The sequence below is a fragment of the Alligator mississippiensis genome, chromosome 2, assembly GCF_030867095.1.
Source record: "Alligator mississippiensis isolate rAllMis1 chromosome 2, rAllMis1, whole genome shotgun sequence".
Classification (NCBI taxonomy): domain Eukaryota; kingdom Metazoa; phylum Chordata; order Crocodylia; family Alligatoridae; genus Alligator; species Alligator mississippiensis.
The window spans coordinates 193683620-193698649 of record NC_081825.1 but is presented as its reverse complement, the minus strand read 5'-3'; the positions used below and the strand labels follow the sequence as shown (position 1 = coordinate 193698649).

Sequence of the window (15030 nt, the reverse complement as noted above, 5' to 3'; positions counted from 1 at the left end):
CTGGAGGACCTCCCTCTCAAAAGTCAAGATCTGTCCCTGCTTTTCAGCCTGCCCAGTTCACCCCTAACACAGAGTGTATCCTCCTCAAGGAGTGACAGGTTGTGAGAAGCAAGACATTGTCATTCACTTCAATGAATGTTTTAGGCCTCTGGAATTTTCCCAGTTTGCAAATTATAAACCCTTAAATGTAGTGTCAATAAAAAAGTGCAAGACAAGTCAGATAAGCACCAGGACAAATCTTCAGGATCCGTCATAGCACCCCACATCTCAAAAGAGGGACACCAATATATCCCAGCTGAGAATCTGAGCCCACTGATTTCAAAGGTTTTAAGAACATCATATGAATATATAGTATATTTAAACCAAGCACATGATACGTATCAATACATACTCATGTACTGGTCTTAGAACCAGTACATTACTTTAGGTCATGTCTTTTCCTTAAAGAAGAAAGATTAGAATTCTTCTGATATCCATTAATAGAAATGATTTTGCTGATAAATATAGACAAAATGAGCAAATGAGTTTTCTGGCAAAAGAAGTCGTGTACAATATATCAATATGTACATGTCTGTTAGAGTTGTGTGCTTCAGAAGTGTACAACTTACACAATGAAAATTACACACAGTAACATCAGTAAAGACGGCATCTTTCTCGGCAATTGATATAAATTAATGTTTTAAGAAGCTAAAAATTAAGTGCCAAAAAGCTGCTAACGTCTTCTTCTCATTACTCTCAATACATCACCCATCCTCAAACCCTTAACTGATTTGTTCTCTTGCTGTTTTAAACTCAGGTTCCTCAACCTGCTATTCAGAGTCCTTCTCTACATCTCTGTTCTCATTTCCTCTGTCTGAAAGGAGTACAAGGTATAGAGCTGAACTTCCAAAACTGCCCTTAGAGCCCCTTTACTCAAAATTCTCCATACCCTCCCCTTTCCTAAATTACCAGCCTGTGTCTGATATTATCAGTGTGGAGGGCAAAAACATTGCTTAGGGGAAAGGCACTCATTTCCTAAAGCATATTTTAAGGGTGTCAAGATTGTATGTCTAGAAAGTATATGTCTATGTGTAAATTTTCACTGATATCCAATAGATGTTCATTATCATGAAATGCTAATAATAACATACTCAAAATTGATGGAGGAATTATAAGCACTATCAAAACTCTTTCCCCCAATGCAATGTCATTGCAGATGCATACATTTGCAACAAACAATAGTACCCTGACTACTCTCTGAGCTGGAAGTGCCCAACAGAAGTAGCACAATGTAAAATGTTTGTTATGAAACTGAAATCTAGGGAAAATGGACAAGATTGAGTTAACCACAGTCAACATGATCTGATGTAAATCCCCACTCCAAATTTGAAGAGATAAAATACAGCTACAAAAAATAATAGAACAAGCATAAGAGTGGTAACTAAGAACCACGGACTGCAGAGAAAATGATGGTGAAAAACTGTCATCTAACAGTACAGTATATGCTCAACACAAAATTATTACCACTATCTACAGAGGAAGTAGCATGTTAGCTATACTGAGAATGTATTCATTCATTTAGAAAGAAAACAAAAAGGAGCCGTGGCATCAGAACAGTGCAGTAGCACCCTTAGCAACATAGTAGGAGTGACAGAAGTCACATACAAGACATAGAACAAAGGTGACAAGGAACAAAATTTCTGCCCCTTATTTTCAAACTACTGGATACTAAATAATGTTTTGTGTGATCCGGTGTTATTCATGATAGGATGTCCAGTGCCTAGCTCTGCACCAACTGTTTGCAATTTCAATGCCCCTGTTCTGTGAAGTGTGTTCATTTTCTTGCTTAGGATGAAGATTTTCTTAGGCTGAAGGGCTCTGAACGTCCATAACAGCCTAGGGGAAAGGCACTCGTTTCCTAAAGCATATTTTAAGGGTGTCAAGATAAAAAGGTCATATTTTAACTTTTTCAAAACAGTTTCCTATTACACGTTGCATCCATGATGAGACAATACTGTACAACACAACTTCTGCCCATCTTGAAGCTTACAGTGTGACAGCTGTTCAAGCAATTTAAGAGGACATTCTTCAACAGAAAGCAAAGAAGAAAAATATGTTTCAAGTTAAACTGGCAATAAAAGAAATAAGTTTACAACATCCTTTGGAAAATAGGCTGTGCTACTGACGAGCTAAATCTTCTTCACAGAATACTGCCCAAATAACAGAACTGTGAGCTGGGAAAGATGAGAGAAGAATTATTTTCCATAGGCCATAGACACTACTGAAACTTCAGGACTACAGCAGCCCCTGCAGACACTGAGGGGCTCTCTAGATGTGCAGGTAAAGGTGCGATAGATTTTGATGTGCAATCTACACAATCACACTTCCTGCTATGCTACATGCAAGTGTAATCTGGCAGGGGCCTCATTTCCATCTGCCTGAGAGTGGGGAATCAGCTAGTGAATTTGCAAATGGGCAACATTTTCTCTAGCCCCATAACCCTAAATAGACACCAACCTCTCTCAGCACAGCAAATAGGGTTAATATCCAAAGTGGAAGATCTGCCCGGGGTTCCACAGGACAATATAACTTCACCTGAAGCTTATTCCCACAGTTTGGCTTCTAGGTTTTTCTCTTAAGGGCTTCTTTGTCTCTGCTCCTAATTCATTCTCACTTAGAGCTTGATTGAGAGCCCAATGCAGTCCATAGGAGTCTTTCCATTGCATGTAATGGGTTTTACATCAGGGCTAAAAGCTCTATTTATTCCTCTAGGTTAAAGTCCAGATTGGCAGAATAAGTAGAGTTTATTCCTTTGCAGAGTGCTAGGATTCAACAGCCTACCCATCCTCTCTTGTGAATGCAAGCATGGATTGGGTCCTAGACAGATGATCCCTGGGCTGCAAGCCTCTCCAAATTCAGCCACCACTGGAAAACAGATCCACTTTGGTTCCGCTCCATCGCAAACCCAAAAACATATGTGCCCGCAGTGAAAAGGGAACAAATTTCACCTCTGTAGAATTCTTTTTCTACGTGCCTATAATTTACTAGCCAGACAAAGAGTGAAAATCTTTGGGAGAATGAGAAAATGAATGGTTCAACTACATGAGTATTTTACAATAAGTTAATTTAGGAGAAAAATAACTGTTTTCCAGGAGTTTTTGATTCTGGAATATCTAGTATTGGGATCAAGAGAAGACTGATCTACTTGCTATTCCTGATCTCAACTGGCACCTTAAGAAACCCTGGCAAGGATGACCTTTTGAACCTCATTTGTCTCTGGAATTAGCAATAAGAAACAGAATGGCTGAGAAGTCAACTATAGAACTGCACAAACTGAAAAGTATTCAAGGGATTAAGCAGGCAAATGGAAAAATTGTAGGCCAGTCCAATGTAAATACCTTATCTAATAATAGCAAAATTATGTTAGAAAAATCTACATGGGCTGTAAATGCAATTTTCTGCAAGAAAAAAAACCACTCATTCCCATGCAATATGTGGGTGTGTCCGCACGAGCTGGAATGTGAGTTTCCCTGGGGAGAAGTAGTACTTCTCCCCAGGGAATGCCTCTGCCACACATGCTCTGGTGCATGTTACCCCAGGTGAGGTAGGGGAGGCTGAGGCCACCAACAGTGCTAGCCCCCGCAGCCCTACCTGGGGTCCTGGGGGCCTCTGGGAGTGGCAGCCATGGCACTCCTACAGCAGGGAGCCTGGCTGACAGCTGAAATATGACTCCGACCAGCCAGGCTGTGGTTTTGGGCAGCGTGTGCTGCCACGACATGGCCACCCCGCTTTTTTTTTTTTTAGGAGTGGGTTTTTTTGACTCTGGGATCTACCAGGGTCATCCCCCTCTCCACCCCACCACACCCCACCATGCTACAAAGTAGCAGCGTGAGGAATGCCTGAATGTGCAGCACATGCAGCATGTGGCAGGACAAATGGGTGTGGTGCTGCATACTGCATGTCCATTATCTGGATGTGCCTCGTGTGATACTTTCTGGAGAACCTAGCAATAAGAAAGATGGCAAAGTTGAAATGGCAGAAGGCTACAAAAGACATTATAGCTTTTCCACCAGCAGAGACATCTTTTGCTCTTGTGTACCTGCAGTTGGCTGTTTTATGTTTACTTTATTTGTATGAACAGATTAAAATAAGCTCAAGTACAGAAAAAAACTGGGCAGGGTAAGAAACAGTTGGATAAGGAAAACTTTTAAAGGATATTTTCTGTGAGACTAACTGATCTATAAGATTTGCTGTTTGAAAAGTGGTTGCTACAGTCATGATTCATTATTTGTTCAATAGAAGTAAATGTTACACAAAATTTATGAAGGATTCCCATCTGGATACCTTTTTGTTTTTCTTCCCTGTCCTCAGTGTCTCAGTCCTTTTTAGCTTTAGGCTAGGTATAGAAATTACATACAAACTGATGTAAGTGATTGGAAACTGGTTCAAATCTGTAACACAATGGAAGTTCAGTGCACATAAACCACTTTAAAAATGGCCAAAACCAGTTTAAAATAAACCTAGATGGATGCATTATCAGACTGAACTGATTTCGGTTAAATTGGTTTATTGAATTTCTGTCCCAGATTCCCTCCAGATTCAAGCTAATTCACAGTCTTCCAGCATCCCAGGATGCTTTGCACATCCCCTGCAAGCTCCCTGTTGCACAATGGGCAGGCTAGTCTTGGCCCAAGCTGTCTGCTTCAGCCCAGCAGGGAGGCATGCTCTAGCACCCCCCAGCTTCTGGCCTGGGTCACTGCAGGCATGTGGCTGCATTTCCAGAATCAAAAGTGTTGTCTATTCACTTGCTTATCAGTTCAATCTACACAGCTTTGACTAACCTGCAAAGACTGAATCAATTCAGCCTTGGGCCTTTTGACTGTCTGTATAAGCCCTAGAGTATAAGGTACACTTTGTATTAAAAAATGGAGGTAAAGGTGAAGAAGGCTACTGTGCCCTTCCTCACAGGAACAAAAAAATAAGAGTTGTTGCGCAGAGCCAGCCTAGGGAAAATGGCACTGCGGGGGAAATTTTATTTTGGTGCCTCTCATACCACTTCCCCCTCTGGCGCTGCCCCCCACACACACAAATTACTAGCACTGTGTGTGGGGGGGTGTGCATGTGTGGGGAGGGGCAGGGATAGGGAGTGGGGGGACATGTGTGTGATGGGCACATGCCCCAGCAACTGTGGGTATCAGGGGACTCCATGGGCTATCATGGGGCAATATCTGTGTCCACTCACCCATCATGTTGGCCTGGTGCTGGGAAATGGGGCCATGGAGGCTTGTACAGTGTAGCAGGAAAGGCAGGTGGCAGGCAGAGCTGCCTGCACAGGAAGCCCAGTCTTAATGGCAGGTCTAGGGTTACCATACATCTGGGTTTTCCCAGACAAGTCCTCTTTTTTGGCCCCCTGTCCTCATGTCTGGGTGGGTTTTTAAAATGAAAGCAAATGTCTGGGTTTTTGCTCTTCCTCTGCTCTCCCAGGCTGGCTGCTTGGGGCTGGGAGCAATGGGAAGGTGATTGGCTGCTAAGGGGTCATGTGCTCCCTGTGCTGGCCCCGCCCAGGTAGAGACACTGTGTATGTGTAGGTGTGCATGTGTGCAACATGAGAGCTGCTTAGGCAGCAGGGCTGGCAGGGCAGGGTGCTGTGGCTCAGGAATGTGGGCACTAGCAGGGCTGGGGGAAATGAGGGGGGGGCTAGAGTCTACAGGTCAGGAATGAGGGGCGCCAGCAGGGCTGGGGGGCCGGGGGCTGCAGGTCCAGAGTGTGGGGAACCAACAGCACTGGGGAGCGGGGGCTGGGAGTCAGGAGTGAGGGGCACAGGCAGCACTGGGAGGCAGGAGTCTGTGGGTTGGGAGTGAGAGGGGGCTGGCAGGGCTGGGAAGGCAGGGCCTTAGGAGTGAGGGGCAGAGGAAAGGCACAGGCATATCACTCCCACCCCCCCATAATCATATGCCCATCCTCCCTCTCTTCCCCTCCTCCCCTCCACAGATGTCCTCTTTTTTGATACTGGAAATATGGCAATCCTAATGCAGGACACTGTCACCCAGCACTGCCTAGACACCCATACCCTCATCCTCAGTAGTGGTGATGGTGGCCAGGAGGAGCTGCAGCTTGGCCTCCAGCCCCAGCAGGTTGGTGATGGCAAAGCCCTTGGTGCACAAGCTGGGAGAGCCCAGCCACACTGCCTTCTCACTGGATGCTGCCACCTTGCCCTTGGCCCAACCCTTCGCGCCCTCCTCCCAATCCATCATGCTCCCTGAAAGTGCCTGCCACTGCTGCTGACCACAGCCTTTTTATCCCACTGACCTGGCTGGTGATCTCCAATCAGATCTGGGACCCTCTGCCCAGCCCCTAGGATTAGTTGCCACCAAAGACCCCCGACAGCTCCCAGCCAGCACAAGCAATGGGGCAAGGCAGGATGTGTGTGTATGTGGCACCCTCCTGACCACAGTGCCCTGGGCAGTCACCCAGGCCACCTACTCCTAAGGCTGGCTCTGATTGTGTGGAGCAAGATAAACTAGTTCTACTGGGAATGGAGATCATTTCCTCACGGAAATGATCTCCTTCTTGTTTGTCTATGGTGTAAAGAATTTCTTCCTTCTATCACCTGAGAAGGAAAAAAAAGGATACCCATAGGAAGGTAATCTTCCTTTTTTCCACACACAGCTCAAGAAGAAAGGTATAAGCAGTGTATAGGAGGGAGTGGGGAGGGGGGGAGGGAGGGAGAAGTAAATAGCTAGGCAGAATCACTTTAAATGTTCCTCAGGCCTAGCCAACCAAGGAAGAGCTTTAAGATTGACGAAAATTCCTAGTTCAGGTCAACTTCTTTCAATGCATTGGCGGTTGAGCAAGAGACCATTTGAATAACATGTGTATCAAATAAAACAGGGTCTGAAGGCTAAATATAGCCAATAATGTGGTTACTCAACAAGCTGGTCAACTGGCACAAGAATAAAACCTTAAATTAAAAAAAAATGCTCCTTCATTACTATATATTTGTTTTTATGCTAGAGTTGAAAATGGCCTCTGTAACTCAGCCTCTTTAACTTTTGCCTTGAAAATTACATTCTCCAAAGTACAATACTCTCACTGGTTTCTGTGAATAAAGATTTTAGGTCCGGACAAAAAATACAATAAGGCAAGTAGCTAACTTATAGTCTATGGTGAAAAGGTGGATTTGTTGATTTTACATTTAGTGGGAAGTAACGAACAAAAATATCAATAAAAATCATTAGAGTGAGTCTATAGGAATTTCATTAATTACTGCCTTAATGGTAATTCATATCCAGATCAAGAATTAGGAAAACAGTACTAAAATCTTCATAAACCTACAGTATCACAATACTATTTCTTCCTGTACAAAAAGCATAATTCATAATTATATCTCTTATGAAATTACTTTCTTAATTGTGCAATACATTTAGACTGACTACACAAACAAATTAACTATGGCACCCTACAAAGGTCCAACCAGCTATAAAGTTATTGCTTGAAAATGTGTAATGACTTTATAGCTGGTTTCTATTCAGCTTTAATTTGCATGTGTAGACAGTCTGCAGTGGGGAGACCAAACCTGCTGTGATCTCCAAGCCACTGAAGAACAGAACGCAACCCCAGAGCTGGGAGATCGCAGTAGAACCCCAGGTGTGCCAGGGCTGTAGCACCTCAGGGGTAACAGGACTCAATCCCAGTTGCAACACACATGAAGCCAGAGCTGAGAGTCCCACAGCTGATGAAATTTTAAGTCCCAGCTGTGCCCCATGTGGAGCCAGGGCAATGAGTCTTGTCAGCTAAAAGACTCTCACCCCTGGGTGTGTGTGACCCCATAGCTAGGTGCCCTGTCAGACAGAGGGGGGGGTACCAGCCACAGGAGTGTGCTTCTTGATGATGCAGGGAGAGCTCAGGATCGGGCTCCCCCTGCACCAACAATAACGTGTGATGGGATCTAATGTGCTATCCCCGAATCACATCTCCTGTAATACATGTGTGGCATGCCAGGAGGCGCAATTGTGTGGATCGCACATTAAATCCCATGGCACCTTTATCTAAATGTGTAGGAGGTGCCTCATTTTCTAATGTGAACAGAGAGTTAAAAACAACTCACATACATCAAGCCTGAATTTGGTTAGAAATACATAGATTATTTCTATTAAAAATTAATTACTACAATAATGTAGCAGTTTTTCCTTCCTTCTCACATTAATACTAACTGACAACAGACAGCGGCTACTCAGGCTCCCATACCTTTGCTAGGCTTATAACAAGAACCTACCAGTCCCACATTTCTACTGATTAATCATAAAGGAACTGTGTGTGCTTGTAAGAGAATATTGAAGATAGGAATCCAGTCTGGGCTGCTGAAATTCAGCTACTTCATGCTCAATGGGGACAAGCCATTGACTTGTTCTTAAAAATGTGGGGTTTTAGTAGACGAAATAAATAGCAAGCCTAAATTCTGCACATATTTAAGTCAAGGACAGAAGCCCCATTGCCATCTACCTAGCCATTGTTTTTACCTGTTGGGAAAAGCATCTCTGCTGTGGCCTGTGCTTACTGCACTCCATGTTGGCCCACAAAATTTTCATGGGAAAATTTCAAGTTTTTTTCATTGTAAAAAAAAACATAATTTTGTGCAAATTTTTATTTTTCAAAATCCTTTTTTTTTTTTTTTTTTTACTTTTCTCTTTCACTGAATTTGTAAGAAAACTAAAAAATTCAAAATTTCCAGGAAAAAATAACTGGCATATCATGACGGTGGCAGGCTGCATAGGGTGCCTGTCACTTCAAGGAGAGAAGCAGCCAGCATAACAGCCTGCAGGTGGGTCCAGAGTTGATTACAGGGTCATATGATTAGGGAGCCTGCAAGTGGTGGCTAGAGCTGATTGGAAGAGTCATCTGACCCAGGAAGAGGGATGGGCTTAAGGCAGATATAAGTCCAGGCCCTGAGCAGCGCTGGCAGTAACATCATGGAGGCTTCTGGGAGAATATTGCATCAGCAGGATGGCTACACTTCTGAAAGACCAGCATAGAGAGGACATCTGAAGCAATCTGGAGGCTTGCGAAGGAGCTATGGGGGTGGGCAAGGTTCCTAGGGACCCAGGGAGGGGTCCAGAGCCCCAAAGAGCAGGCCTGAAAGTAGGTGGACTATTGAGGGGGTCCAGGTGAGCCCAAAACATGCGGGCTTGTCCTGCTTTGAGCAGGGGGTTGGACTAGATGACCTCCAGAGGTCCCATCCAACCCTAATTTTCTATGATTCTATAATGTGTTTATGGGATCTATTAAGGGGTCTAGGTCAGCCCAGAGAGAGGGATCAAGTACATGGGACATACTGAGGAGTCCGAGTGACCCCAGAGAGACAGGGACTGAGTACAACAGACCTATTGAGGGGCTCGACAGGGCAGACCCATGGATGAGTGAGGGCTGACAGCTGACGGACTGACACACAGATTCTCACTGACCCAGGCAGGGTCAGCACCCAGGGTAGGCCAAGGGTCCATGAAGGGCCACTGCCAGAGACTGCTGGAGCCAAAGAGCCTGGAGATCTCACGGGCCTGGAAAGGGCCAGGGCTATGGCCTAGAGCAGGCTGAAACTCAAAGAGGACCACAGCCAGAGAGGAAGGGGGTCAAGGGGTATGTGGACTAGGATGAAGATAGCTGATGCAAGGCCACCTGAGGAGGAGGGCTCAAGTAAAAGGATCCGAGAGAGAGCCAAGGCCAAAGGGTCACAGAGGTGAGACTGAGCTGGGGCCAGGGGGACTGGAGGTCTGTAGCTGAAGAGGAGCAAGGAATGGGGCTGGAAGCCTGCAGGCCAGGAGAGGCACATGACATCAAGGGGGAGCCCAGGAGAGGCCAGGATAGTTAGAAGAGGATGGCTTAGAGATGGTTCTGGGTAAGACCTGAAACTGCACCCTACTGGGGATGGCCAGCATGGTGGGGCTGCCTGTGGTGGGGCAGCCTCCACAAAATGCCATGTGTTGCCACCCCAAGGAAAGGCAAGTATGGGGAGCCTGAAAGCCTCTGCTCCCACTGCCTTGTGGGTCACCCCATGGAAGGGGAAAGCTAAGAGACCACACCATAACATAAAAGGAAGGGGGAGAGTGGAACCAGAAGGGTCCAGAGGCCCAGAGACTGGCTTGGAGAGAGTGGGTTCAGAAGAGTCCAGGGGCTCAGATAACAACTGAGAGAAAGTGAGACCAGGGGCCTGAGGACCCAGAGAAGGGACTGAGAGACTGAGGAGTCTGGCTGTCCAGGGAGGGGCTGAATAGGAGACTGGGGGGTCTGAGGACCCACTGAGGGGCTAAGGGAGAGACCAGTGAGAGACCAGAGGGGTCTGGCAGCCCAGAAGACGGGTCACATGAGAGACCAAGCGGTCTGGCAGCCCAGAGAAGGGGTTGTGTGGAAACTGAGGGGTCTGACATACAAGGAGGGGCTGAGTGAGAGACTGAGGGGTCTGAAGGCCCAGAGAGAGGCTGAGAGTATCAACAGAGGACACCAATGAGAATGACATCTGTGAGGCTTGGGGCATGGTATAGGGCTGGAGCACTTGGTGGTTATAACAGTAAGACTAGGGCAGCTTCACACATTTTAAACAACCAAGTATAGCAAGACATGGTGGACAAGGGCAGACAGTTCGTAGAGCGGGGTAGAAGAATTTTTTGTCTCCCGGGGTTCCACAGCCACCCCTGGAGATGGTACCCTGTGACACTGACCAGCTTTACGACCAGTCAATCTAAGCCTAATATAAAGTATTTAAAAAGCACATTTCTGCGTAAGATATCATAGCTTTCTCGTCAGTCCCTGGGCATATACAAATAAAGACAGACAAAAGAATGCAACTTTATTATAGGATATAATTCAATGTAATCTATTAGCAGTCTAAGATAAGCACCTTTATGCTAGATTAAATGCCTATCAGTAATCTTTGAAACCATACCCTTAACTTTTTATGTGAATGAAATCCAAGAAATAAACTGTTGAACAAAAGACAGAAAGCAAGAAACTATCAAAGAATGAGTGCTACAACCACTATATACTGATTAATCAAGGGATGCCAATAATTTTGATGAGAAAGAGCAATTTGTATCACTGGTGCATCATAAAGCCTTTCTTCTGTGACTCCTTGGCTGTTTTTATACTTGGTAGCATCCTCTCCATGTATGGGCTCTTGAAATCTGCGAGCAATAAAGAGTGATGGGCCTATTGGCTGGGTTGGAGTGGCAGTGAACAATTACAATGTTCATAATGAGGAGTATTTGTGGCAGACATACTATGTGCTAGTTACTCTGGACTCCATAATGGTTCCTTTAAAACCATTATATTAGGGTAATATGTATCAATATTATGACATATCTGTTTAATTAAGAAGTTGGTGTATACATTGTAAAAATCCCCACAAAAATTCCTTTTACATTCATTTTACATGCACACTTACCAAATTTGAAAGATAGTTACAATTCTTTCCTTTAAAAATGAAGAAAACTGGACCTATATCTTAAATTAGCCATTTCTCATTAAATCATTAGTGTTATCACATATAAGTAAGAAAAAAAATCTCAAACACGAAAATATATTTTTGCTGAAAGGATAAATTTGATGAGCAACTTGAATTTTCAAACACCATAAAAATCTTTTCTTCTGTATCAGATTCTAGCACTCTTATTCATGTCAAGTATTGTCTTACTCCATAGAAGTAAGTTTCAGTGGGACTTGTCATGGAGTAGTGTACTATTTGACAGGAGTAAAGTATCAGAATCTGGCCCTTTATTCCTGATCTCAGTGTCTGCAGACAAAATTGCAAAGCAACCAAAAGTGATTCTTATGAAGCTCTTTCATTTCTAAAACAGAACTCACACAAAAAATGACAGTTCCATCTGTGAAAGATTGTAGGGCAGAATACAAAAAGAAACGCAGCTGACATCCTCCAACATACAGTATGTTTATACTTCACCTTTGAAGTAAAAAAAAAAAATCATCTGTCTTTTATACTCACTTATTTTTCATAAACAGTCACTGGTATATTCAGCCTTTAGTACAAACACAATTCCCATTAATGCTAACAGAAACCCACATTCTTATTTTAAAGGTTAAGCAGGAAAAAGAGAAACCACACCCTGGATTCTGCATCTCAAAGTGAAATAGGTTCTGCAAAGTCAGGGTGAAATATCCCTGGCCCCTTTGCTGGTGGGCCACGTCACACCAGCATTCTGCATTTTTACTTTGTTGTAGGGGTAGAAAACAAAAGGAGGGTGTCTGAAAACTCCTCCCTAGTGTGTATTCTTTAAAGTCATATAGCTTTCTCTTCAGGACTGGAAAAGGGTTGTGGCTAAGCTCACATTTGGAAAAATGCTTAGATCCACTGGTTACAAATCCAGAGATGCGAAGAAGGGTCAAAGTATACAGAAAGCTTGGGATACTAGTAGTGGAACAATACTAGCCCATGTAATTGTGTTTTTGTTTTGTCTAGGGAACACAGATTTTACCCCAGATGGGAATCCTGCAGGCTCTGTTATGATCAGAGAAGAGACAGTATTGAGAGCTGAAACAATAGGCAGAAACCCTCACATAATTAGGGTCAAGTGTTAGTTAATAATTTCAAAGTAACTAGTTTTAAACTTTGACTGTAGGCTGCTGTCTGTTAATCCTACTCTGTTCAGTAGCCAACAAGAAACACAAAACGTTTCTATAGAACTTCACTAGGATGAATAGCCAGGAAAAGTAGAAAACAAATATTAGAAGTATAAAATGTGTTGGTTGCATTGCTTATTTCCATGAGGATGGGGTTTCCTGTTAAAAACTGATATTTATCTGTCTCTGCATTGAATGGGACACATGTAAACACCCCAGGAAAGTTGGATATCAAGAGTGTTTTTTATTCCAAGTACTAGCAGCATGCTGGCACTTGGAGCAAGATCGGAGTTAACATATAATGAAAGCAAATGTTTACTAAATCATTTCCAATCACTACATTAAACAAGGTTTTCCATTGTAATGACTTTAATTAAATAGAATGAAGAGAAATGAAATATCTGAATTATAATTTCTAATTTTCATCTGATTATAAAAACAAAAGCTTTATTAAGAAAGATTTGACATTTTCATTTTTGCTGTTCAAAAATGGCTTGCTACAAGCTATTCAAAGGAATTTCAGCTGGAAAGCCTAGATAAATTACACAAAGTGGGAGGGCAAATGGTGACAAGTATAATAAAACTTGAAATCTTTAACTCTGCATTTACTCAGGTAAAGCTTCTATGGACTCCATATCCCTGAGTGAGAGGGAATGAATGCAGGCTAAGCAAGGACATGATTCTGGCCCTAGTTAGATATTTAAAAGAAAAATCAATAAGATAAAGTAAAATACAACATATTCACTCTGTATACTAGCTCTAAGACCAGAAATAAACGACTAAAATAAGAAGGAAAAAGGACTGAGTTTGATAAAGATTGTATGAAAATAAGACAATAAGACAGTATAGTGAGATTAAGGTGACACAATGGATAAAAGTGTTAAAAGCAAGATTAGATATGTATGTGGAAGAAATAGTTTAGGGTCTTTCCTTCTTCATCTAAAATTTGGTCAATCAAAGTCATCCCTTCAAACTACAGATGAATAAAACTGAACAAAACTGATCCTCTCAAATTTGAAGTAAAGGGAATTTCAGATAAAAGCTTCTAGTTTTGAATCATTTCTGCTTAAAAACCATTTCCTATGAATAAGAGCAGGTATATTCTGCTCATGTTCCAGAACAGAGAGTGGTTTTAGTGTACAGAAGTGAATGGTCACTGACATGGTATATGCAGCCATCTTCACAAGATATCCTGCTCATATGTTAATGGATCAGGGCCAAGTGCTGCAGGATTTCTTTTACTTCTCTGAATCCAGTATATCATATATTTTTAGGCTTTTTGCTTGGCAATATAGATTCAATGCCACCAAGACATGCTGTGCCCTTCCCATTACATTTAGGTAAATCTTCTCTTAGTAAAAAAAGTGAATAAGGGAAAATGCTGTCCACTACGACCTTAGGTACATTCAGCGGTACATTCAAGAGTATGCCTTTCACACATAGTTACTTTAAAATGTTTGTTTATATTCTGTGCATCAAGGTGAAGCCTTGATGAAGGTGAAGCCATCTCTGAGAAGCATATACTTATTAAACAGCCACAGAAGGAGATTTTAGCATTCTATTATTATCTAATTTGAAACTGAAAATGCCTGAACATTAAACTCAATTGATTAGCACCAACTCCTGTCTGATGTATATAAGGTGTGTTTAAACACTGTCATATGGCGATGTTGCTACGCCACTGTGCTTTAGTACTTCCAAAAGAAAGTACTAAAGCATGACCTAGTATGGGTGGTTACTGCACCGTGTTCATGGTGAATAGATTTCACTGCTATATTGCTGTGGCAGTGCACTATACCAGTGGAGCACACCGCTACAGCGACATAACTGCTGATCACATGTAGACACATGTGACCACTGCATCACCATAGCGCACTGTGCAGTTATACAGCACATTGCTACATCGCTTTAGGACAATATGTAGATGTGCCCATAGATACTTAAACACTTTGTGACTTATGTGGCCTGAAGCAGCCAAGTAAAATGGTGTTTTTGTGGTCAGAGTATTCTAGATCACCCTGTATACACTGAACCTCTTCATATTACACTTTTTGCTGGTCCAGTGTAAAGTTAATTCCACTGTAAAACATGCCATCATTTCAGAATAAAAATATATTTTTAGCAATATCAAACACATTCATGCCTCTTTCTATATAGTTACATGGCATGTACTACATACATGTTTTCTGTGTTCCTTTTTACTGTGCAGTGGAATGTGCACAGCAAACTAGCCTGATGCAGAGACTACTTGTATTTCTTTAAGGTAGACACTGATGAAACATTTGAGAGACTGAAATAAAAACAAGACATTTATGAGACATAAAGGTATCACATAAAACTGCTGCAAATTAGGAGAATATTGGCTGGATTCCAGAACAGATAATCCTTATAAACATGCAGGAATGTTGTAAACTGCATGCGAAT

General features: G+C 42.8%; 1 protein-coding gene across 14 annotated transcripts in view; it reads right to left on the bottom strand.

The window, feature by feature from the left end:
• SOX6 (SRY-box transcription factor 6) overlaps nt 1-15030 on the bottom strand; it is a 532213-nt gene that overhangs the window by 321031 nt on the left and 196152 nt on the right. The window lies entirely within an intron of this gene.